Consider the following 27,688-nt stretch of genomic DNA (forward strand, 5'->3'; position numbering starts at 1 on the left):
TCAGTCAGAGAAAGACAAAAATCATATGACTTCACTCATATGAGGACTTTAAGAGAACAGATGAACATAAGGGAAGGGAAACAAAAATAATATAAAAACAGGGAGGGGAGCAAAACAGAAGAGACTCATAAATACGGAGAACAAACTGAGGGTTACTGGAGGGCTTGTGGGAGGGGGGATGGGCTAAATGGGTAAGGGGCACTCTGAGGAATCTACTCCTGAAATCATTGTTGCACCATATGCTAACTAATGTGGATGTAAATTAAAAAAAATAAAATTTAAGAAAAAATTAAAAAAGGAAGTTTTTAATAACAAAAATGTAAATGATGGCCAAAACCACCATCCTAAGCTGGTATGGGAGAAGTGATACAAGGAATGGATAAAGCTCACTGTATGTGGAAAATTAACTTGCTAGGAGAACAGTACGGTGCCTGGATTTAGATCTTTTGATTAACACTTAGAAAATTTACATTTGAAGCTGCAAAGCGCGTCAACTCTCTGAAAATATCTCTCTTCAAAAATGTTTAAAACAGAAATTTGTGACACTCCAGTATCTGGGTACTAAAGGGAATAAGAAAGATGCAATACGAGTTCTTTAGAAAGGATAAGCAGCCCATAGAAAAGATACTCAAAGAGGATACCAAAACATCTTTTAATGTGCTTCCTTTCGAGTAAATTAATATATACAGTCATTTATCACTTTTATATAGAAACGTTTTGAGTATTAAGCAGAACTACTGCTAGCAGAACCAACAGTGTCCTTGCTGCCTTTTTACTGTGGACTTGAAGCTGAATGACACTGGCCAGCCAACAGTTATTTAAAGATGTGGGTGCCCACGAGAGCAAGAAAACTGCAGCGAAGCAAGAAAACTCAACCAAGCAAGCATGTAAAACCACATCTGATTCGCTCTCTTCCAGAGACTCTGCCCTCTCATGCTCTCTTGTTCTCAAAACAAACAAAAAACAAAAAACTAAATAAATAAATGCACATTTAAAGATAACAGTAATATGGGGCGCCTGGGTGGCACAGTCGGTTAAGCGTCCGACTTCAGCCAGGTCACGATCTCATGGTCTGTGAGTTCGAGCCCCACGTCAGGCTCTGGGCTGATGGCTCAGAGCCTGGAGCCTGTTTCCGATTCTGTGTCTCCCTCTCTCTCTGCCCCTCCCCCGTTCATGCTCTGTCTCTCTCTGTTCCAAAAATAAATAAACGTTGAAAAAAAAATTAAAAAAAAAAATAAATAAAGATAACAGTAATAAAAAGTAAAGCCACCCTAAAATGCTGCTGCTTTAAAGGGCCTTCCTTTCTGCTCTAACCTGTAAGAAAATCCAGGCATCTAGTTATCTCACTTTCTTAACATCAAACACACAGCCTTGAGCTTTGCAAAGACAGAGATGATTCTCTCTTCCCCACTTATCCCACACTCTGCCCTGCAGATGGAGAGGGAGTGCAGGAATAAAATTCTAGAGTCAAGATCCAGGATCACAGAATAGGAACAGATCTTGGTTAAATGAATGTATGGCACTGAGGCCATGAGGTGATAAACAGAAACAACCACACAGAAACCAAAAGGTTCAGGTTTACTATCAAGAGTCGAAACGGAAGCAGCCAAGCAGAGTCACTGTCACAGGAATCTAGCCCAGGAGCCGAGGCGAAAACAGTTTTTAATTTAAGAACTAAACAGTACTGATGAACATCATAAGGACTTAGCGATCCAGGAAGGTTTCAAGGGGATGTGGAAGTGAACTAGGTCCTGACATACAGGTAGAATCCAGGCAGGGGCAGGGAGGGCATCTTCTAACAGGAGACAGCCCCTCTTCCAGAGCACGAGCAGAGTCTGGCTGCAGGACAATGCAGTGCTCAGTCTGAGCAAAGAGTACCTGAGGATGAAAGAGACCAAAACCACAGAACCCTTTAATGGAAGAGAAAGGTACTCCTTCAACAAAGGTTGAAGATACTTAAGATGGGACTTGAAGGATGTGTAAGACGGACAGAGAGGGGAACTGGAGAGTGACTAGAGTCAAGCAAACGCGGCACTCCAACTGAGCATCAGCACCGAGTCCATGGGACAGAACTCAGCGATAAGGTTGGTGGAGACACAGGCGAGAGACCACCACTGCCGGGCTCTAAAGTCGGTGGAAAAGCAAGTAAGCAGAAAATGGAGAAGAGGAAAATGACAAAAGCATGTGTGCCTTAGAACGGTTAAAGTGACATACTTCAGCGGGATGAATGGAGGGACACAGGATGCTAACAAGATTCACCCAGAGACGGGTCTCCCTTGCCTAGAGAAGGTCATATACCAATGAGATACCCTTGATTTACCTTTCACATCTGTTCCAAGTTTTTAAAAACAACCGTACACACAGATAAATGTATACTGACATCAGCACTCACAAGCTGATCAACATAAACTGCTAAAATAACTAGCAATATGTATCGGAAAACTTTAAATGGTCCTATCTTGTGATTTTTCCTTAGGAATTTGTCCACGGAAAACAATCCAGATGCTTTTCGGTTAAAAAACGTAAGGGCGCCTGGGTGGCGGAGTTGCTTAACCATCCTACTCTTGATTTCGGCTCAGGTCCTAATCCCACGATTGTGGGATGGGGCCCCACGTCAGGGTCTGTGCTGGCAGCAGAGCCTGACTCCCCCTCTGCCCAATTACCCCACTCATGCACTTTCCCTCTAAACTAAAAAAATAAAAGAAAAATTCAAAAGAATTTTAAATGTATACAATGACTGTTTATAGTAGCAAACATATTATTGATCCCTATATATCCAATATTCTTGAATTTATTAAAAATAAGATTTATTTTTATTTTTTAAATCTTTTTGTTGTTATTGTTTATTTATTTATTTTGAGGGGGTGCGGGAGAGAAAGAGAGAGAGCATGAGCAGGGAAGGGGCACAGAGAGTAAGACAGAGAGACAATCCCAAGTAGATTCCGCACCATCAGCAACAGAGTCCAATGAGGGGCTCAAAGCCACAAACCCTTGAGATCATGACCTGAGCCAACATCCAGAGTTGGACACTTTTATGACTGAGCCACCCAAGTGTCCCAAAAATAAAATTTATGTTTAAAATGAAGTTTAAAAAGAGTCTGTAGTACATTAAAGCAAAAACAGCAATATAAAAAATTGTTTTTAGAAAACTATGCAAGCACTTGTAATCTGTCTCAGAAGTAATGAGGTTGCAAAAGGAAAAAAAACACAAAATATTCATGAGTAAACTGAGAATTCATAAAATTATGATCAAATCAAGTATCTCTCCATACTTTAAATAATAAAAAAAAAAAAGACCTAGATCTGTTTAATGGAGGTCCAGATAAATTAGTCATTTGACAACAGACTGTGGATACAATTCAATAACAGCAGAAATCTCAAAAATATGGAAGATTTCATGGTGACAATAATAGATGTTGATATTAATAAGAGGCCAAGCTCCCGACAAAAGAAACTGGCAGACCGAGTAACAACTGGGGGACAAGACCAACAAAGAGAATGAATTCATTAATAGTCTCTTCAAAACAATGTGAGCATAAAAGTATTAGGAGAGAGACTACCAGAAAAAGATCAAGTTCTCAACTACTCCCACCAAACAAGGTCCCTTCAATAATTCCTGCAAAGTTCAATTATGAAGTGAAAAATAAAGTGAGGGGTGGGGTGGGGGGATATTATACCAGAAACAACACCTAAGTCATCCTTTGTTCATTCAGTGAACTAGCTTACAGATGAAACAAAGCGAAATTTTTATTATGTGTAAGATAAAATTGATTTAATTTTAAGAATCTGTAATTATGATTCTATCAAAATAAGGCCCAGTTAAACCTCTTTCACAATTTACATGAAATTTAGGTCCCTATTAAAATTAGGTGCACATTAAGCAGACTTCTCCTATTCCAGTTTTAATCAAATAAGTGAGATTATATTTTAGTAAACTCAGTTATGTAAAAAGAAAAAACAGAAAAAGACCATAGATGTGTTAAGACTAGTTGCCACTGGAATGTGAGATTATGGGTGATTTTTTTTTTTTAAGGGATAGAATTAAACAAATACCATTTGAAGCAATGCAAACATGTTAGTCAGTAAATAAGATTTTGAAATATATGCTAATATTTCACGTATGGCTTTTTGATCTCTCCAGAGATAACTGGGGATAAATTAGATAGAACTCCTCTAACTCACTTAAGAAAAGATACCTTGGGTCCCTATGACACACTGAAGACAAAATTGATTAATAAGCATTACTGATGCTTAACTATGTGCTACTTCATTTAATCCTCAGCGTAACTCAACAAACTAATTATTATCTTCAATGTCTGGAGACTGAGAAAGACTAAGTAACTTGTGCCAGGTAGTAAGCCTAAACAGTAGCTGAGCCATCGTTCAAACCAAGCATGTCTACAAAACCCATGCTCATTACACTTAGTTATGAATTACCCCAAAAAGAAAGCCTTCAAATTAATAGAAAAAATGACGAAGCAACCAGAGAGCATTAGGGCAATGAAGACAGGTGCACAGACACACGGTATGCACCGGCTGCCACAGGAGGCAGAGAAAAGGTACGTACTCTTAGCCTCGACGGTGGGAAAGAAAAAATGTACAGTAAACATGGGGAGAAAATGGGAACAGACTTTCAAAGAGTGCAAGAAGCCCATGAAGAGAAAGGGGTGGTAGAGAGGGCAATGGAGGGTTTTTTGAAATTATAAATATTATTTGGCAATTACTCCCCCAAAATTTTTGGTAAATTTGTAGGTATAGAGGTGAAGCAAATGTGCACTTACAACATTTAATTTTTAATTTAAGCACATATAGTTAAATGTACATGTTACAGAACATTGTTTAGAACATTTTTCTTACTTTCATGAAGCAAGTTTATTCAGATGTTTCATATGCATTTTTGTCATCACTATTTCCAGCAGTAAGGCCAATTCTTTTTTTTTTTTTTTTCCAGTTCATTTATTTATTTTGAAAGAGAGAGACAGAGTGGGGAGGGGAAGAGAGAGGGAGAGAGAACCCCAAGCAGGCTCCATGCTAACTGGAGCTCATCGCGAGGCTCGAACCCACCAACCATGAGATCATGATCTAAGCCGAAACCAAGAGTTGAACGCTTCTCCAACTGAGCCACCCAGGTGCCCTTAAAGCCAATTCTTTAGTCTAAAGCCGGTTTTCAAATGATAGCATCTTTATTTCCAAGCCTTGTGAGATAGATTTTGGTTCTTTTTTTTATTTTAATGGAGATGATACTGCCTCTAGAACTGTTATCCCAAGTCAGAAATAACCATTCATTTTTCCATTTTACACACACACACACACACACACACAATCTCCACATAACAATCACTTATTGTTTTGCTTTTTGTGTCATCTTTAAAAGGCATCAGAAAGACAGTCAACACTTGCAACTGTGAGGAATTTTACAAAATCGGTGTTAAAAAAGCCTTTGCCTTTTTTACTACTTCCACTAGCGAATCTAAAAATATCTGAAACTAAGCATTGATTGAAATCATTTTGATTTATAGTATGTCATCACAAAGAATTCTTTGCTATTCAAAATTAACTCCTTGAGACAGCCTGCCCTAACATGAGAGCTGTCTGCAGTGCTCTTCTCTGGGGGATAATTTCTTGGGAAGGGGAGTACTCACCTTACCCCCAAGCAGTCCCAGTACTTCTACATTATTTTTTTTTTTATTTTTTATTTTTTTTCAACGTTTTTTATTTATTTTTCGGACAGAGAGAGACAGAACATGAACGGCGGAGGGGCAGAGAGAGAGGGAGACACAGAATCGGAAACAGGCTCCAGGCTCTGAGCCATCAGCCCAGAGCCCGACGCGGGGCTCGAACTCACGGACCGCGAGATCGTGACCTGGCTGAAGTCGGACGCTTAACCGACTGCGCCACCCAGGCACCCCCCAGTACTTCTACATTAAATTAAACGCACATAAAAAGAAGGGGGGGGGGGGAGAAACTTATTAAAGTAGGTTTGACCTAGATCGAAGTTCTGACACTTTCGCATATACCAGAATCCCCCAAAGAACTTGTTAAAAAGCTCTTGGATCTACCCCCAAGTTTCTTACTCCACAGGAATGGGAAAGGGTCCGAGAAGTCCCAGTTCTAAAAAGTTCCCAGGTGTTGCTGATGCTGTGGGGCACCACACTCGAATCCAGATTACACTGGCCCTTTTCCATGACATTAAGGGTTTGGACTGTGTCTTTAGGTTATGGAGAATCATTGAGAAATTTCAAGCAGGGAAATGACATTGTAAGACTTGTGGTTTTTAAAATATCACTCTGACAGCAATATGAAGAATGGAGCTGTCTCATATAATACATTTCACTTATTTTAACATGTACGTTTTTCACACTTATAATTTCCGATAGCAGAATGCATTTTGCCATCAGCGCGGTGATTTTTCTTTCTTAGTGGCATGTAAAATAATGATGTGTATTATAATTTACAGGTGGCTGGTTCACTGCAAAATAGTATCTCTTCAGATACGGTGATGCTGTAAGAGGGAAAAACAGGTTTTGTTCCCATTTTACAGATCAGGAAACAGACTTTAGGGCAATCTAAGAAACACATTTCAGATCACAGAGCTAGTAAACGATAGGGCCAAGATTAGAAAACCCCAAAATCTTGACAACATCTTGCCTCTAATATAGTACTGGGGACAACAGTGACCTATACTTGCCAGAGAAGTGGAAAAGCAATGAAGTCAAGCCAACACAGCACAACATATCCACAAGGGGCACCAAGTGGGAAATACCAAATTAAAGCAATTAGGACGAACTGCCTCAAGATTTTTATTAAGAAACTATTTTTAAAAAATGAAAACAGCCAAATCAACCACCCCCACGAATGTAGAGATCGAATCAGAACACCAGTTTGGGAACCGCTCCCCAAAGGGCTGCGTGATGCAGCACAAGACATCATGTCCTGAGGAGACAGACAATGGTCTGAGGATTCACTTTAATTTACAGCAGGTGAGACCATCAAATCAGGTGTGTGCTAAGACAGGCCTGAGGGCTAGAAGCCCGCCAGGACGCCGTCCACCATCAGCTTCCTGAGGCTACCAGACAGAAACCCTAGACATGTCACAGCAACACACAGAACCAACTCTCAAACACAAAACAAAACAAAACAAAACAAAACAAAACAGAACACCACAAGTTGTATGCTTTTGATCAAACTTGGTTTGAAAAGGTGACTTTCTGAAATACCGTTCTGTCGGCTGCCAAAATGATAAATTCTAAAACTTAAAGGAAAAAATAAGACTAGAAAAGCTAACAAATACTATTTGTCATAACATTCTGCATACTCCCAACTCCCTACCGCAAGTCTACTACTAGAAGATCCACTAAACTATGCAAACTACTCAGCACATTCTCAAAACACACTTACACCTTTACCTGGATCGATTAAATGTTGTAACTCCCAGGAGAAGAATGTGCAAATATTCTGGTTCATCAAACAAATCTTCCTTACTAAGACAACTACAAGTTCAGAGGGGCAAATCGTCTAAGCGGATAATTCCTCTGGGGCCCAAATATTTTTCACCCCTGGAAGGAACTCTAAACACTACTTAAATCTCACATTCAATTTCTGATTAGAAAAATGTAAATCAGGCTTAACTCTGAGGCCACAAAGTTTTTGCTCTAATTACCGTGTATGTTTAAATACCATGACTCAGGGGGCACCTGGGTGGCTCAGTCGGTTAAGCATCCAACTTCAGCTCAGGTCATGATCTCACGGTCTGTGAGTTCGAGCCCCGCGTCGGGCTCTGTGCTGACAGCTCAGAGCCTGGTGCCCATTTCAGATTCTGTGTCTCCCTCTTTCTCTGCCCCTCCCCTGTTCATGCTCTGTCTCTCTCTGTATTAAAAATAAATAAACGTTAAAAAAAAATTAAAAAATAAATATCGTGACTCAGGTAAGTCAAGTTCTTTCTCACACATGTGGCTCCTGCCACCAGACATGAAGCACGTGGCTGCTCTACTGAGGCCATAAACCAAACCTTAAGAACCTAAGAAAGCATATCCAGAGCAATTAACACAACAGAACTCTTATTTTTTCCTGCTTGGTTTTAAGTTCATTTTACACACACACACACACACACACACACACACACACACACACACACACACGTGTCTTGGACTGATTTCGGGGAAAGCATTTAAATGTTTATAAACAGCCAATAACACCAGCAGTATACTCTGACAATTAAGGCACTAAAAAAGCTACAGTATTATTACGATTGAAACAACTCATGAGCAAAATAACCCAGAACTAAAGGCAAAGCATAGATCTAAATCAACCCCTCTGTCAAAATAACTATTCCATACTCCCCCAACCAGGCAAATGACAAGAGGTTCTAAGTAAGGGCTGAGTCATGCGGAGAAAACAACAGCCAAGGAACATGAGTCGGGACTTTCAACAAGTGGTAATTAATCATCATTTTCAAACCAAAGCAGATTTCTTTTAAAGACGCTGCATGCCTCCTTCAAATTCCTAATAGATGGGATATCAAGAAAACTAAACCATTATTACTACTATTGTTCTTAGTCTCATCTCTTGGGTGTAAATAGATGATAAGAAAAGCTCATGCAGGAGTCACCATGAAACTCTGCCTCCCACTCCTGGAGTAGAAGACGAGATGTGTCCCTGCTCCTTGAAGGCCAAAGCACAGGCCCGTGGCCCAGGAAGCAAAATGACAGCACAAGGCGTCCAGCTACAGTGGTGCCAGCAGCCATCATGACCCAAGACTGCCCCAGCACCGTGGCAGTGGCTGCTGTCTCTCCACCAGTCCCTCAGCTTTTCTGTTGTTCCATCACCTACACCTGACCCTTCAACAACACAGGTTTGAACTGTGCAAGTCCACTTATATAGGGATTTTTTTTTTTTTTTTTTTTTTTAAATTTTTTTTCAACGTTTTTTATTTATTTTTGGGACAGAGAGAGACAGAGCATGAACGGGGGAGGGGCAGAGAGAGAGGGAGACACAGAATCGGAAACAGGCTCCAGGCTCTGAGCCATCAGCCCAGAGCCGGACGCGGGGCTCGAACTCACGGACCGCGAGATCGTGACCTGGCTGAAGTCGGACGCTTAACCGACTGCGCCACCCAGGCGCCCCTAGGGATTTTTTTTCAATAAACACATTGAAAAGTTTTTTGGAGATTTTTGACAATTTGAATAAACTCACAAACTACATGGCCTAGAAATGTAAAAAAAAATTTTAAGAAAAAATTAGGTATGTCACGAATGCATAAAATATATGTAGGTACTACACTATTTTATCACTTACTACCATAAAATATACATGAATCTATTATAAAAAGTTAAAATTTATCAAAACTTATACACTTACAAACTGTACATGGTGCCATGTGTAGTCAAGAGAAGGATTCATTAAACCATAACTGCATAAAATTAACTGTAATACACACTGCACTCCTGTAAACATTTCATAGCCACCTCCTGTTGCTACTGCGGAGAGCTCAAGTGGTGAGAGTGCGCACTTCAAGTGCAAGGTGACCCCAATCACTGAACGCGCAGTTTGCATCTCCAGTAAACTCTGTATCTCAGTAAAGGCGACCTCTCACAACTCTTGTGTATTTCTCATTGTGTTTCGTGCAATACTGGTAACCCTGAATCACACCAGGGGACCCATAAGAAGTGCCACTAGTGAGGCTGGAAGTGCTCCCAAGAAGCGTGACCTTACAAGAAAAAGTTAAATGGCGTGGCATGTACATGGATTGAGGTCTGCAGCTGCAGTTGTCCGCCATTTCAAGATAAATGAATCCAGCGCAAGGACCACTGTAGAAATAAGAAAAGGAAGTTAATGAATCTGTCACTGCTGCTATGCCAGCAGGCACAGAAACCTTGGACTTTTTGCAAAATACATTTTTACCCCATATTGAAAATGCAGCTTTAATGTGGGTGCGGATTGCTAAAAGAAAGGCATATCTCTAAAGACTGGTACGATTTGAGAAACAGCGAAGTCATTATATGACAACTTCAAGTAAAAGGAAAGTGAACGATCTAAAGCTGGAAAATGTAATGCCAGCAAAGGATGGTTCGGTAATTTTAGAAAGAGATTTCGCTTAAAAAAAAAAGTTAAGATAACAGGAGAGGCCGCTTCTGCCAACCAGGAGATAGCAGATGACTTCCCAGACGCCATTAAGGACATTACTGAAGAGAAAGGATATTTGCTTGAACAGGTTTTTAATGCAGACGAAAGTGCCCTGTTCGGGGAAAAAAGTGCCACAAAGGACATTGATAAAAAAGGAAGAGAAGTGAGCACCAGGACTTAGGGCAGGAAGGAATAGTCTATCTCTACTGTTTCATGCAAATGCAGTCCGGTTTATGATGAGAACTGCCCTTGTCTGTAAAGCTGCTAACCTCCTAGCCTGGAAGGGCAAAGATAAACATCAGCTGCCAGTGCTTGGTTGCACAGCAAGTAGGCCTGGACAGTGAGAATCCTTTTTCTGGATGGGTTCCCTCAAGCTTTGTCCCTGATCAGCAAGTGCCTTGGGGGCCGCCTTTTCAAGTTCTTTTAAGGGGTGCCAGTGTGGCTCAGTCGGTTGAGCATCCAACTTCAGTTCAGGTCGTGATCTCACAGTTCGAAGGTTCGAGACCCGCACTGGGCTCTATGAGCCTGGAGTCTGCTTTGGATTCTGTATCTCCATCTCTCTCTCTGTCTCCACCACCCACCCACCCCCCCCCCCCGCCCCCACTTCTCTCTCTCTCAAAAAATAATAAACATTAAAAAGAATTTTTTTTTAATTTTTTAATTTTTTTTTTCAACGTTTTTTATTTATTTTTGGGACAGAGAGAGACAGAGCATGAACGGGGGAGGGGCAGAGAGAGAGGGAGACACAGAATCGGAAACAGGCTCCAGGCTCTGAGCCATCAGCCCAGAGCCTGATGCGGGGCTCGAACTCACGGACTGCGAGATCGTGACCTGGCTGAAGTCGGACGCTTAACCGACTGCGCCACCCAGGCGCCCCTAAAAAGAATTTTTTTAATAAAGTTCTTTTAATACTGGACAATGCCCTTGGCCAACCAGAATCCCATGAGTTCAACACCAAAGGTATCAAAATAGTCTACTTGCCCCCAAACACAATGACTCTGACTCAGCCTCTAGATCAGGGGGTCATAAGGAACTTTAAGGCTCGTTACACACAGTGATGTCTGGAAAGCATTGTGAACACTACGGAAGAGAACCTTGATAGCACATCATGAGAGTATGGAAGGCTTACACCATTGAAGATGCCACTGTTCTAGAAAAAGCCATGAAAGCCATCAAGACTGAAAGAATATTCCTGCTGGAGAAAACTGTGTCCAGATGTTATGCATGACTTCACAGGATTTACGAAAGAGCCAATCAAGGAAATCATGAAAGAGACTGCTGATGTGGCAGAAATGGGTGGGTGAAGGGTTTCAAGGCATGGATCTTAGAAACATTTTTAGAGAACTGAAAAAGCAAAAAAAAAAAAAAAAAAAAAAAGTCAGAAATTATGAGGTATCCCCGTAAGGTTACATGTACCAGAGTGCCTGCTCCGCCCCCAGCCTCCCCTTCTGCCTCTGCCACTCCTAAGACAGTAAGACCAACCCCTCCTCTTCTGTTTCTTCCCCCTCATACTACACAACCCAAAGATGACAAGACTTTGTGATGATCGATGTCCACTCAGTGAAGAGTAAACACTCATCATGCCATACAGTTAATAAACTTAACTGTTGTGAGGGGCACCTGGCTGGCTCAGTTGGTTAAGCAACCGATTTTGACTCAGGCCATGATCTCGTGGTTTGTGAGTTTGACCCCCACGTTAGGCTCTGTGCTGACAGCTCGGAGCCCGGAGCCCGCTTCAGATTGATTGATTGATTGATTCATTCATTCATATTTTATCTCTCTCTCTCTCTCTGCCCCTCCCCCACTCACACTCTGTGTCTATCAAAAATAAACATTAAAAAAATTCTTTTAAATAAACTTAACTGTTGTGTATGTGTGTGTCTTTGTGTTAGTATCTAATAACTGCATGCATGACAAGCAATGTATGGGATATTTCTGTGTCATCACCATCATCGCCTACATATTCACCACAAGGAACACTGTGTCTAAGACTTGCATGGAAATGGACAGCCCATCCTTATGTAGGCATAAGGTGAGTGAGAGTTAATATAAAATACTGTTAATTTTCTGTTTTATAACTGTGCTTTCAAAGAATTACATTACTGTACACTATGCCTCCCTCTCTCATAACTGGAGGAACTGCCTATCACCCTATCATCACAGATAAGTAATTTTTTAATGCAACAATGTTTCCAATACTTTATTATGAATAGGACTGTAATACTGTAAAGCACAAAAGTTTTATAACGATTCATTCACTGGTATAGAAGCTAGGCTCCCGTGAAGCAATCATATCGATTATAGTAGGCTACCATAAAACAACCATATTGTTGCTACTTCATTATCACTGCATGACTCATACCCTATAAATAAACATACATTTCTTTTTCACATTTTCTTTTGGTTACTCTTTTGTTTTTTGTTTGCTTTCATTCAAAAAAATTTTTTAACATTTATTTATTTTTGAGGGGTGGAGAGAACAAGTCGGGGAGAGGCAGAGAGAGAGAGGGAAATATAGAACCCAAAGCTCCAGGCTCCAGGGCTCCAGACTGTCAGCACAGAGCCTGAAGCAGGGCTCGAACTCATGACCCATGAGATCATGACCTGAGCCGAAGTCGGACACTTAACCGACTGAGCCACTCAGGCACCCCAAGTTTGTTTTCATTTCTGATGTCTAGTGTTAGAAATATGTGTAACAGCTATAGTGTTTGGTATCAGGTAAGACATTAATGCAGGTACTGATAGACAATTCGTCTTGTAAACAGATGACATAAACTGATGGTACTGACAAATACAGTACAATACTACAAATGTATTTTCTCTGCCTTATGATTTTTATAACATTTTCCTTTGTCTAGCTTACTTCATTGTAACAATATAGTCTATAATACATGTAACATACAAAATACGTGCTGATCAATATCAGTAAGGGTTCCAGTCAACAGTAGGCTATTAGTAGTTATGTTTTCAGGAGTCAAAAGTTACATACAGGATTGTTTTAATAACCTCCTCATTGTTTGAGAGTCAACTATACTTCAGTCATTCCAATAAACTGTGTTACTAGTTAAAATACACAAAATCAACTTGTACTGCTTGGAATGCAAAAGCCTGATTGACAGGCTTCACCATTACACAGTCTCCATTTTATATTTGTTAAGCATAAACAATTTCTGAAATACAGTTCTTTTGGTTTTAATAACAAAATTATTTTGTTTAGTAGAAAGCTGGAAACTAGAGCAAGCTCACTGAAAAATGTAACATCATTTATAATCCCACTAACTAGACAGACACAACCACAATCATTTTGAAACACACCTTTCCAAGTTTTCTGCCCAAATGGACATTTTGACCCCCGAGAAGAAAGTGTGGACACATTAACCACACTAGAGACCTATGGAGACATGAAGCAAGGATGACCACATAATTCATCGTTCCGTAAGGGCTTCTTTCTTTCCTTCCCTTATTAATAATCCAAGAAAACATCCTTAAATTGGGGCTATCCTTGGCAAACCCAGCTGTAGGGTTGCCCTACATACCTGAATAGCTCAGCCTACTGATTAGAAACCTCCACTTTAGAAATAGTACCATTCATCAGAAGAGGCTACGAATTATAAATTATCCTTCCCTAGCACAATTTATTTTTACCAAAGGCAAACAGGGGAACAAGAAGATAAATCTAAGTCCTAACAAATCCAAAATTTTAATGAAAGACGTTTTTTAAAAACTGCAATAGAATTAGCATCAGAAGATGCAAAATATAGATACCACCCCTTCCTTCTTAGGTCAGAAAAAATGTTGACCCAATTTGTCCTTGCACAGGAAGTCATTCAATAAAAAACAGAGAGAACAAAGGACTTTTTCCTGAATTATCAAGGCATCAATGAAACAGTACGCCCAGTTCTCCACACCCAAAATAGTGTATCATTTGGGGTTTTCTTCCCCCCTTTAAGTAGGTCAGAGCCCTTAAGAAGGCTGGAGGGGAAAATCAAAAGACATGGTTTCGAATATACTCCTAGAAGCTGACATGATGAGGTGGGATGAGAGCAAAATAAATAAATAAATATAACTTAATTAACAGACTCTTAATTCGACAGACCCAGATATAGGAACAGTGCTCTAGAATACAAAGCAACGACAGAAAAACCAACTAGGGGGAAATCAGAGCATAGATTCAAAAAGAGCGATACGTAATTGATAACAGTAAGAAAGCCAGAATCCCTTGAGCTTATTTCTTTCCTCCTCTTTTTAAACAAGATCTTGCTTTGTAGCAGCTTTCGCTTTTGGTTTTCTGCCTTGTCAGCAACCGTTCCTTACCTACAGTCTATTTCCTTTCCTCCCTCCGAGTACTCTTTTCTGAAGATGAATTCTGCTCACATTCCCCACCTCTACTGATGATATTTTACCTACAGGAGAGGGAAGTCAGTTTCCAAATCACATACGCTGGGCTCAGCCTAAAAGGTCATAGGTAATTTTTTTTATAAACGTACTTTTATCCTTTCACGGAGTGATAGTGAAATAATTTTATCTGGAAGCAGGGGAGAACAAACACATTTTAAAACATTTCTTTAAACAGAGTCCCAAGAATACAGAAAGGGTATAAAAAAATCACATGAGGCATTACATATTATGTCTGGTTTGTAAAGTTCTCTACATATAAATCCCAGACAGAAATTACAAACAGGCCAGGATGAAGGGAGAGGGAGAGAGGGAGGGGAAAAAGGAACAAAAACCTTCTTAACGTTAACAGCCTCAACACAGATTGTAGTTTCAGAGAAGCACAGGGTGAACTAACAGCTGACCTTTGAACCTCATTTGTCTCTAAAAATGGCAAGATCGATGAAGAAAGAGGAAGCATACTGCCTTGAAACATTTTGTAAAGTGTTTTTTCTCATATGTTGTATTTTCAACATGCTCTTGATTTATTGGAGGGCTTTATTTGCCACACATAAAAATATTTACCGGATATTTACCCAGATGTTTATCAATATTTTTACCAGATATATATATATATATAATATTTTTAAAAACAAATTTTTTTTCCAACGTTTATTTATTTTTGGGACAGAGAGAGACAGAGCATGAACGGGGGAGGGGCAGAGAGAGAGGGAGACACAGAATCGGAAACAGGCTCCAGGCTCCCAGCCATCAGCCCAGAGCCTGACGCGGGGCTCGAACTCACGGACCACGAGATCGTGACCTGGCTGAAGTCGGACGCTTAACCGACTGCGCCACCCAGGCGCCCCTATATATATATAATATTTAATGAATATTTGCTAGTTTAAGATGCTTAATTTAAGTAATCTTTGGCAGCACAATTCCAGTGCACAATCTGCAATGCTTTATTATTTTGTTTAATAGTTTGGCAGATAATCTTTTGCCCTTTTTTTTTTTTTTTTTTTTTTTTTCCTAAAGAGAGAGTGAGAGAGCATCTTAAGCCGACTCCACGCTGGCACAGAGCCTGGAACAGGGCTTGATTCCACGACCTGAGCTGAAACCAAGAGTGAGACATGTAACCAGCTGAGTCACCCAGGAACCCCTGCAATGCTTTATTTTTATTATTGTTTTGTTTGTTTGCCTTTTAAAGAATGATCAAGAACCATTTTACCAAACTGATGGAAAGAATATAGAGGCAAAAAGATACAAGGACTCCAAGTGAAAACACTGAAATGGTGTCAGAATACAAAATAACTTTTTAAAAAGAGACTATATGGTAGGGAAAGAATGTAAACTTCTTTTTGAAATTCTGCTTCTAAAGAACTCTAACTCTAGGGGCACCTGGGTGGCTCAGTAGTTTAAGTGTCCAACTCCTTGATTTCGGCTCAGGGCATGATCTCACAGTTTGTGAGTTCAAGCCCCACGTCAGGCTCTGCACTGACAATGCGGAACCTGCTTGGATTCTCTCTCCCTCTCTCTCTGCCCCTCCTCCACTTGCACATCCTCTCTCTCAAAATAAATAAACTTTTAAAAACTCTAATTCTGACACCAAAATTAGATGGTAACAACCTAAGGTACAGAACAGGACCATCAAGCTAAATTTAGACATTCCCTCTCTGTGGCATCTAAGCCATTTATTGAATGGTTAAATTCATAATTTCCCAACTGGTATGCATTATTATATTTGCTTTATACACATACAGAAACTGAGGCCCAGAGAAGGTTACCTACTTGCCCAAGATAAACAAAGCAATCTGGTGTCTGAGCGCATTAGAAAATCTGGCCTGATTCCAGAGCATGTGATCAGAAAACAATACCACCCACTACCTCTTAAACATCCGTTTTATAAACATTATCTCTTTAAATCCTCACAATTCCATGTGAGGTGGGCATTATCATCTTTATTTTGAAGATCAAGAAAACCTAAGACATAAGTTAGGTAGCTTGCCAAGATTTAGTTTCTCATCCGTGGCTCCAAAGCCCATACTCTCTCTTCCAATGTATCATGCTGCTTTCGGTACTAATATTCTATAAATCTATCACCACAAAGTGTTCCCTTCCCTTACAGGAAAGGATGATTCCATGCAGGATGGAGATGAAGTAGGACTTGATCTTTTGTTGCCACAGCCTCTCCTGTTCCCCCCTTCTCACACCCCTATTGCCTCTCCCAGTGAAGTACTGAGACAATTCTCAAGGACTTACATTACGATCAGTAACTCCCTCTATGACCACCCACCACCCTTCTCAAACAGACAACTGGAAAAGCTTAAAGCTATTAGAAGGAAATCTTCTCCGGAGAAAAGGTCACCAGGGCAAGGCCACTGTCAAGAGTCTGCCATTCTCTGCATGATAACCTTACTCCAAGTCCAAAGACCAAATCATAAACTGATACGTATTTTTCAATTAAAAAATCAAATATTTCCCCCTGCTGCCATTTCTATCTTGTGCGATTATCATCTGATTCATGATGGGCAACATTTCTAGGTCTGCTACCTCATCTATAACGTGAGCAACACCATCTCAAATGCCCCTGTCGTTTCAGAGCTCTAAGTTATCTGATAGGATCCCTCTTCCTCTGCCTGTTCATGAGGAAGAGGCTGATAGTTTATGGGGGGTGGCGGGGGGGGGGGGGTGGGCTGTAGACAAAGCCCCACAGTAAGTACAGCAGAGTATTATCAGGTTCTACTGTATACACAAAGATCCACTCACAAGCACACACACAAAGTCCAGTCTGAAACAAGCAACGAAAACCACCCAGAGCCTGGGCTTTGCCAACCCAAAATGAATCCTCTATTTTTAGCTCACATCCACACAAGACAGGGCCTAGCCTGGCCTGCGGCAGCCAAATGAGCGGCCAGCTGGGCTCACCAATGAATCTTAAGGCAAGCCGGATCTCTAATCCTTAGGAGTAACCTTTGGCTTGACTACAGCCAAAACCTGAATATAAGGACAGAAAGCTACAAAGGCTCAAAGCCTACCAAGGAAGCAGTATCTCAAATATGTAAGGCTACTTCCTGTATTTTATTTATTCTGGTAGACGGCGTGGACAAAGTTCAAAAAGCCTGGACATCTTTACATTGTAATCTCAATTTTCCAAGTCTGTATGTCATTTTACAGTTGAAGAACATGAGAAGGAGCAGAGGTGACCAAGATTAAATTCAAAATCCCAAAGTCACTTGCCAAACAACCTTAAATAGTAACTAGTGAGTTTAGTAAGGGCTGTGAACCAAGTTGAGAATTTTAATAAACTCTGAATTTGAGAAGAAGTACAGAATTTTAAATTTCAGTTATCCAGATTATAATATCCATAAATCAGAGTGGACTGATACACAGCGGCAGTTCAGCCAAACACCTAAGATTTATTTTATTTATTTTTTTTTTTTATAAATTTTTTTTTCAACGTTTTTTATTTATTTTTGGGACAGAGAGAGACAGAGCATGAACGGGGGAGGGGCAGAGAGAGAGGGAGACACAGAATCGGAAACAGGCTCCAGGCTCCGAGCCATCAGTCCAGAGCCTGACGCGGGGCTCGAACTCACGGACCGCGAGATCGTGACCTGGCTGAAGTCGGACGCTTAACCGACTGCGCCACCCAGGCGCCCCTCTAAGATTTAAATGTGAAAAACGGCATCAACAAAACTTCCCCAGTCCAATCTAGGGAGTTGCGCCTAGTGTCCTCGCTGCTGGCATCAGACAGATGCAAGGGAAAGAGCACTAGACAGGAAGCAGTTAAGCTCCGGTCCCAATTCTGCCATTAATTAACTGGTATGCCTCCAAGGCTCCTGGCGCACGGGCAATTCAAACATCAGGTAAGTGTTTCCGGGAGAAAAGAGTTCTAGCAGAAAGATGCCACTGGAGTCCCCACAGAAGATAGTGGGAGTCCTTTAAGGTTTCCGAGCACAGGGAGGTTGGGTGAAACAGCTACAGAAACAAACATCTAACAGAGCTTTTCAGGAGAGAGCAAATTAAGAGAATATTGCCCAACAATACTGTCTGATTAAAAAGAAAAAATTTTTTTCTCAGTGTAAACCTCCTTACTAATTGGGAAAGAAATTAAAAATCTTTTATGCAAATAAAATTTGTGTCTACTATATGAGCTACAAGATGTGCCAGGAACGCCACCAAGATGGATGAAACTCTCTCACCATCTAATGGGGTGACGGGCAGCTTCTCAGATGTATCAACGGCTTTCTGGGAGACACAAACAGAGAAGGACCCTCTGAAGGGGCACAGGAGGGGCCATTCAAAGTGGGGACAGCGTCTGAACGGTGAGGTCTATGCAGAGGGAAGAGCACTTATGAAGAAGGCGAGGAGTGAAGAGCCAAGGGCAGCAGGAACTGCAGGTGGGGGGCACCCAACAGTGAAAAGACCTTCTCAAGCCTGACCAGGAAGTCTCTCGTAGGAATGAGATCCTGGAGGTGACACAATGGGCAAAGGGGAGGGGCTGGTGACAGGCAGCAAAGAGACTGAGCAGCACTGGAGGCCAGAGGCAGGAAGGCTGAATAAAAGCAGTGCACGAAGGTCACAGAGAAGCACAGGGTTTGGGAAGGATGCTTGCAAGGGAATTAACAGGACCCAGTGACCAACCAGATGTAGACTCTGAGGAAAAATGAGGAGGTCACATAATGCTGGGGATTTTGAATCTATACAAAGCTATAAATATTCACTCTTTAAATTCAAATGAGCAGTGTGACAAAATTTTAGAGATAGAAGGACCATTCCTGGTCACAGAGGCCCCACACTGTGCTTGACAGTTAAGAAGTAACATAAGCGGGGCACCTGGGTGGCTCCACGGGTTAAGCATCCGACTCTTGATTTCAGCTCAGATCATGATCCCAGGGTTGTGGGATCGAGCCCCGAGTTGGGCTCCACACTGAACGTGGGGCTTGCTTGAGATTCTTTCCCTCTCTCCCCTCTACTCGTACTCTTTCTCTGAAGGAGAAGGCGGAGGAGGAGAAGTCGTCACATGAGCAAGAAGTCTGGCAGAGAGATGACAGCGGCTCCAGTAGCTGGTACAAAGAAAACCTTGAAAGTTACATACACAGGTAACCTCTGAACAATCTGAGGGTTAGGGGCACTGACCACTATACAGTGGAAAAGCCACATACATATAACTTCAGACTCCCAAAAAGCTTAACTACTAACAGCCTACTGTTGACAGGAACCCTTACTGATACCATAATGAACACATATTTTGTATATTATATACTGTATTCGTACAATAAGGTAAAAGGAGAGAAAAGAAAATGTTAAGAAAATGATAAGGAAAAAAATTCACTTATAGAAGTGTAAAAACAAACAAACAAAAATAAGTGGGTGGGGGACGCCTGGATGGCTCAGCTGGTTGAACCTCTGACTTCGGCTCAGGTCACGATCTCACGGCTCATGAGTTTGAGCTTCCTATTGGGCTCTGTGCTGACAGTTCAGAGCCTAAAGCCTGCTTCTGAATCTGTATCTCCCTCTCTCTCTGCCTTCCCCCTCTCGCATTGTCTCTCTCTCTCAAAAATAAATAAACATTAAAAAATTAATTAAAAAAAAGAAATGTAAAAAAAAAAAAAAAATAGCTGTGTATAAGTGGGACCCACACAGTTCAAACTCATGTTGTTCAAAGGTCAACCGTCCACATCAGCAAAAATCCTCACTATTTGCTGGGCCAAGATTAGGGAACTTCTTTCTATCCTTTTATAGACCTTATAAAATTTCCTGTTGCCTTCTGCTTTCTTTCAAAGCTATTTATAATGTTCATTTAAACCCACAGAGGCAGAGTAAAACTTTAACATTTAAACATACAGGGTAATTTTTGTCCTTGATCCTAGAGCCCCTGAGGGCAGCCATATAGCAAAAGAATTATTTAGTCCCTCTCCTCCCCCTACAAGTACATTTTATGAGACAGAAAAGTGAAGCACAGAGTGGCCATGTAACCTGTCTATCAGCAGAGTCAAGAAGGATTAAACAAGATAAAGAGTTTGATTCATGGCCAGTTACATTTTAGGTTTCAAAAGGCATTTAGGTAGTGATGTAAAGTAGGCAGGTGGATATATATGTCTGCAGCTCAGAATGGAGAGCTGAGATATAAATTTGGGAGTCATCAGCACACAGATGGTACTCAACACCATGGAAACAGATGAGATCATCTTCAGAGGGAATGCAGGCAAGAGCAACAGGCCTAGGACAGAGACCCTGTGGAAGGGCCAACGTTTGGATAAGGGAAACCAAAGAAACTGAGGAGGATGGCTTGTAGTTCATCTTCTACCCCAACTTCTTTACAAACCAACAACAGAAACCTTTTGTGTTAAGCGTATCTGTGTATTTCAGTGCCAGATATTTTAAATACCGAAGACTACCACAAATTTTACCAATTTCAGTTAGTAACAGTAATCTAGAACTGTCGGGAGAAGAGGGACTGTACGAGTTAAATCTGCTGATGAGTGGTATTTCCAGATAAAGGAAGATTTCTCTTTATGTGACTAGTTCATGGCTTAAATGTCTGCAAGAATCAGGTAGGTGAAGGGGCCTGGCTGGCTCAGTCAATAGAGCATGCAACTCTTGATCTCCGGGTTCTAAGTACGAGCCCCACGTGGGGTGTAGGGATTAATTAAAAAATAAAACCGTAAAAAAAAAAAAATTCAGGTAGGTGAGTATGAAGCACTAAGAAACACAACGGTAAATGGTGGGTCCTGTGCTACTGGCAGGGGCTGGGCCTCTCCTACTGGCATTCAAATTTGGTGGATTACAGAGAAAAATGGAGGGTCCTGGTCCTTACAGTACCATGTGAACTGGGAATCAAAACCATGTCTCTATGGGTTCACAATTACAGCACAAGGCTGCATGTTAACAGAAGTCTTTCCTCCTGCCATTAACCGTTTTTCTCTAGAGGTGAAGTGTGAATACATTCAGTGTTGTAAAATGGAAGCACTTCTTAAAACTCATCAGCTCTGTGACTCTGGGTGTTATCTACAATCCATCTGTGAAACAGAGATAATAATGCTATGAGGACTAACTGAAAGCATGTCTGGAAGAAGTCCCTAACTCGATGACCATTAGGCATTAATAAATGAGGAAGAGCAGGAGGAGAATGGGATGGACTAAATGATGATGAGCTTTCCAAACTATTATCACTCATCATCAAAGTGCAATAATACCTGTGCAGCTATTAAAAATCACTCGAGTACTTGGGGCACCTGGGTGGCTCAGGCAGTTGTTAAGCATGTGACTTTGGCTCAGGTCCTGATCTCCCGGTTCACGGGTTCGAGCCCTGCATCGGGCTCTGTGCGGACAGCTCAGAGCCTGGAGCCTGCGTCAGATTCTGTGTCTCCCTCTCTCTCTGCACCTCTGCTGCTCACGCCGTCTCTCAACAATAAATAAATGTAAAAAAATAATTTTTTTTTTTAAATCACTTAAGTACCATATATATCCCCCTCCCCCCCAAAAGGAGCTACACCTTTTACAGGGTTCTCATTTTATTGTTTGAAGTTTTTAACCATTAACTGAACAAAATATGACAATTTTTAAAAAAAAATTTTTAATGTTTATTTTTGAGAGGGGGGAGGGAGGGTAGGGAGAGAGGGAGAGAGGGAGGGAGGGAGGGAGGGAGGGAGAGAGCATGAACAGGGGAGGAGCACAGAGTGAAGGAGACACAGAATCTGAAGCAGGCTCCAGGCTCTGAGCTGTCAGTACAGAGCTTGATGCAGGGCTCGGACTCACAAACCATGAGACCATGACCTGAGCAGAAGACAGACGCTTAACCGACTGAGCCACCCAAGTGCCCCAAAATATGACAATTAAATGGTGCCTAACAAAATGTATTAGACAGTAGCTAAAATGAAGGGTTATTTTTTTAATTTAAAAAAAAATGTTTTAATGTTTTATTTTTGAGAGAGAGAGAGAGCGCGAGCAGGGGAGGGGCAGAGAGAGAGGGAAACACAGAATCCGAAGCAGGTTCCAGGCTCTGAGCTATGAGCACAGAGCCTAACAGCTGGCCTCCAACTCAAGAACCGTGAAATCCTGACCTGAGCCAAAATTGGACGCTCAACCAACTGAGCCACTCAGGTACCCCCTAAAATGAAGTTTAATTCTGTATGAAAATTGATTGTATTGATGATCTTTTTTACCTTCCCCTTAAAAGGCTGTCACTACTTAAAGGAGGCAGATCCTATGATTCCAGAAGGTCAGAGTCACTGCTCCTCTTGCCTAAGAAATTGCATAATTCTCTTCACATAGAACAGATTTGGGGTTAAAGACTTCTACGTAAAGCCAGGATGGGAAATAAGGAGAAGAGGATAGCAAAAACGTGAATTCTGTCCAGGTGTGCCAGTCATCTTTGCTTTGTTTCACGGCCAAGATTGGCACCCCTAGTCTCTCTGCCTTCTTGGTGCTTAGACACTCAAGTTGCTGGAGAAGGACCTGAGGTGTGCATATTCTTATTAAACGCATGCAACCTGACTCAGGACACCTCGTACATAGAAACACTGGAAATCTTTGTCAGTCGGTTGTACCCCTGAGGTGCAGAGGTTGGAACCGCGAGGTGACACTGTGAAATCATAAACACACTGGTTTTCTTACCTAGGAAGTGAAGAGAGACCCATCCACACTATACATCTACAAGAACTGTTGAAAGAATTAAATTAACAGTGAACAGGAGAATGCACTGTAAGGCACTGAGGTTATTACTCTCTTCTCCAGCTAGAGCAGAGAATTATAGAATTCAAATTCTACCAACACTAGTATAATTTAGCATAACCAATCTCGGTTTTCTTAAAGAAAAAGTAAACTGGTCAATTTCTTTGTACAATGTTCCAAGACTCTAAATTCCTACACTTTAAGTACTGAAAGTAACTGGTTACAAGAGTCCAATGTGGAACCTGAGATGAATCACTTCACCATTTTGGGCATCAGTTTTCCTCATGCAGAAAACAAGCGTGGAGGACGAGCAGGATCTCCAAGCTCTTTTTTGGCTAGGACTTTTTTGTTCCCCCATTATATTCATCTGTACGTGTCTGGTCACAAGAACTAGTGAAATGCTTTTGATTAGTTAATAAAAACGAGTCATTCCAACTGAGTTACATCATTCATAAGTGAACTTTTACATTCCACCATCCCGACTGTATTAAAGTTAGAGGGAAAATGACAATTTTCATAGTGTGGTGATCACTCCCAGCATGAAGGACAGGAAACATGAAGTGTAAGTCTGCTATTTCTTCGCATGAGCCCTTGTTGCCCACATGCCTCTCAAAGCACAACTGTTGCTCTCAAAGCAACAAACAGTGCAAAGGGACACTGATGTGTTGCCCCAGTGGAGAAAAGGCTGGCTGTGCCAGACTGAGGCGGGACACACCATCATTTCACATTCAGAAACACACAGAATTCACTTTATGCACATGCAGGGTGTGACGGCACTGAACTCTTAGCGGGAATTCTCAAGTTCAAAACTACAAAAAGTATCAAATCATATGAGGTAACTAGACAGAGCCTCAACTTTAGAAAAAGTTAACTTTAGGGTGCCTGGGTGGCTCAGTGAGTTGAGCATCTGACTTTGGTTCGGGTCATGATCTCATGGTTCATGAGTTCAAGCCCAACATCGGGCTTTGCACCTACTTGGTTCCACACTGTCAGTGCAAAGTCTGATTGGGATATTCTCTCTCTCTCTCTCTCTCTCTCTCAGAATGAGTAAATAAACTTAAAAAAAAATGTTTTTAAGTAAACTTCAGTAGATCTACTTTAAAACATTAGATTGAAAGAAATTTCTTGGGAAATGCCTCACTTGAGTTTATTTAAACTATCACTACAGGGGCACCTGGGTGGCTCAGTCAGGTAAGTGTCTGACTTCAGCTCAGGTCATGATCTCACTGTCAGTGAGTTCAAGCTGCATCGGGCTCTGTGCTGACAGCTCAGAGCCTGGAGCCTGCTTTGGATTCTGTGTCTCCCTCTCTCTCTGCCCCTCCCCCGTCCTCCCTCCCTCTCGCGCGCGCTCTCGCTCTCTCTCTCTCTCTCACACACACACAAATGAACATTAAAATTTTTTTGAGCTATCACTACAAACAGATCCATCATAACATCTAGTCCTAAGAATCAGAAGGCCTGTCATATTCTCCATAAAATGTGTGATTCCATCCAGCTACCAGAAGGGTGAACCACAGATAAGCAGTTCATTTTTGTCGCTGGCTGTTAAATATTTTACAGCACCTCTAAGAGAAGCAGGGGTAATAACTGTCTTCTTTTTCTCCAGGAGCCAGGTGGACTGCCATGCCAAGCCCAAGCTACCGCTGAGAACATGACTGGCCTTAGGGCAGCGAGAGCAGCAGGAGCTACTCAGGAGTGATGGCAGTGGAGGGACAACATGACGATGGGCCGGACACTGCACAGCTCATTACACCCAAACACGATTTCTGGATTTGCTCACTTTGCAATGAATACTTGCATCGACGCTGAAACAGAAAGCACCACAGCAATAAATCCATCATCGATGCAATCTCAATGCAATCTTGCTTCAACTACAAAAGCTCAGGAAAAAAAGGTGTCAATTTATTAACCACAAAAATCCTGTAATCATGACTAACCATACATAACACAGGAAAAAAATACTTAAGGTTTGACAGGCCGACCGACCACCTGTCTTTAGGACATCTCCATCCATCCAAAAAAATAAGGAACCATCCTCTTTATAAAATCTTGGAGAGGAATACACTTCATAGCCTCTCTTGGTAATCCATTTCAGTGCTTAACACTCAAGGCATCAAGGCATTCATCCACCCTCTGTCATTCAAATGGTAAATTCTGCCATAATGTTTCCACCCTTTTCCAGAGCAAATGAATAACATTTTGCCATCAACTCTGCAACGTATCTTGCAACCTTTGTTTCTATTTTACAGGGGAAAACGGGTTTCTTAAGACTTTCCTAAAAGACCTTTATGCTCGCAGGAGTGTGTGCATGTTCTAAACATGGGCAGAACGTCTCCCTTGCTAAATCCTGTCAATCAATGACTCTTGTTAAACTTCAGCATTAAAATTCAAAAGGCTTACCACTGCACAGAAGAATCCTCTCCCCTCTTTTCCCACCCTTTCCTTCACCTCTTTCCCAGCCTTACATTATCATCTCAAGTTCCCACGTGGCACCACCATGTTTCGCTTCACTCTGATTTCTCACATGCTATTTCCCCAGCGTGCAACGCTAACCTGAGGACTGGGACTTCACATTCCGTCCTCCCGCTCTACAAAGTACACACACCCCTACCCCCCCACCCTCCACCCCCCAAAAAACACAAATTCTAGCGAGAAAAATGCAGTTGGCCAAAAAGAAGATCTTGCCTAAAAAGGTGATTCAGTTTTACAACAGAGTCAGTGAATGCTTACCGAACAACCACAAGGCCCTAGTTTGACAAGGAGGGTTAGAGAATCTTAATTCCTGTACATCTTTTTAAAAATAAAAAAGGGTGCTCGCTTCGGCAGCAAATATACTAAAATTGGAACGATACGGAGAAGATTAGCATGGCCCCTGCACAAGGATGACACGTAAATTCGTGAAGCGTTCCATATTTTTTGGGTGATGGGTATTGAGGAAGGCACCTTTTGGGATGAGCACTGGGTGTTGTATGGAAACCAATTTGACAATAAATTTCATATATTGAGAAAATAAAAATAAAAAAGGAAAGTCTGCCATGTTTTGTCATCTGTCTGGGGTGAGAAGCTTCTACGATACAACTTCTTGAAATCCCTTACAAAATTAAAAGTCATTAACAAAGGCACTAAGTATACCTTAAGCATTTCGTGAATGCTTGACTGAATAAAGAATCTACTGCCTCAGAGTTTGTTAAAGTTGACTGTATGGACTTGGCTTTCATTTATGCACACCCAGCGGAATGCTGAAGGTGTCACAGTAACAGGTGGCTTTACAAGAGAGAAGAGCTAACAAGCAGAGGGGACTGCTGTCAACAGTGTCTAGTATACTGTCAACCATCATCTATAGAACACTCGAAAAGAAACAACTGAGACTCCAAAATGAGAGTGTAAGCAAAAAGGTCCTTTACACGCTGCCCATAAGAGTGTAAAGCTCCAGCTTTGCAGAGGCAATTTAACACTCCCGACCGAGAGCCTTACAAGCTGGCTTTTCTAAGTGATTCCATTTCTAAGACCAAGACTCAATAAAAAGAATTATGGTATACCTATCCATATCATGGACTCAGTCCTATGCAGCCTTTAAAAATGATACCATAAAAAAATGCCCACAGAAGATTACTTAATAACCTAAGAAAGACCGCATATGATAACGTAAAAAGCCAATTCCAGAGTAATGTGCCAGTGTGATGTTGGGTTTTCTTGTTGATGATGGTAATGCTGTGAAAGTATGTCTGCTTGATTTTTATAGATCTACTGATGCTAAAACATAATATTAAACTTAAAAAATTAATACTAGAGACTGACCTTTTATGATGAAAGTATGGTGCTTTTTGTGTTCTCCTTTTTATCTGAATTTTCAAAAACGAAATAACATATCTTCTGAAAAGGATTATGTTAAATAATACGTAACATAATTAAGTTAGAGAAAAGGTTTACTTCTTCTGTAGGAACTAGTAGATTTTCTCCTTATAGAGAGTAAGCAACACTATTTTTTTCCTTAGTTTGGCTGCCAGGAGACTCAAAGCCAAATTTGCCGGTCACCATCAGCAGGCGCACAGCAAATGCCACATAACTGGCGGCGTGTGCTTCTGACTATCCGCCATCGTAACCTTCTAGTCTGACCTGCATTTTCTCTGGCCCTTTTTCTACTGCATTGTAGATCTTCTTCTCACTAGCCTCCAAATCCTTTTGTGGAGGGAGTGTGGGTGGAGGGGGGAAAAGAAAGACGGAAAAAGAAGGAAAAGGGGAAAGGAGAAAAAGGATGAGGTGGCATTTGCAGCAGCAGGATATTGTTCTAGCTCTGTAATTTTCAGGTTAATTTATTGAAGGTTAGGTCCCAGCACAGTGGGTACTGTACTACGTGTAGAATGAATGAATGGACAGAACACCTTCCCAGCTTGAGAAATGCATGTCTCTCAGGGGCCCTTCCTACTCCAAACAGTTGAAATCTTCTTGAATTCTGGTACCTTAGCATATGGTTATTAGAACAATGCTCACCAGTATTTGTGCAGATTTGAAA

The 27,688-nt window shown here is 41.3% G+C and overlaps 1 protein-coding gene and 1 non-coding gene across 16 annotated transcripts in view; one reads left to right on the forward strand and one right to left on the reverse strand.

Annotated features, from left to right (window-relative positions):
- SRPK2 (SRSF protein kinase 2) overlaps positions 1-27,688 on the reverse strand; it is a 260,630-nt gene that overhangs the window by 122,359 nt on the left and 110,583 nt on the right. The gene's annotated exons all lie outside the window — the stretch shown is intronic.
- Positions 25,986-26,092, forward strand: LOC112867133 (U6 spliceosomal RNA). The gene has a single exon (XR_003224175.1). It is a non-coding gene; the product is annotated as a U6 spliceosomal RNA (small nuclear RNA).

The sequence above is a fragment of the Puma concolor genome, chromosome A2 (genome assembly GCF_028749965.1).
Source record: "Puma concolor isolate L17-30 chromosome A2, mPumCon1.1.hap2, whole genome shotgun sequence".
In the NCBI taxonomy this organism is placed as follows: Eukaryota; Metazoa; Chordata; class Mammalia; order Carnivora; family Felidae; genus Puma; species Puma concolor.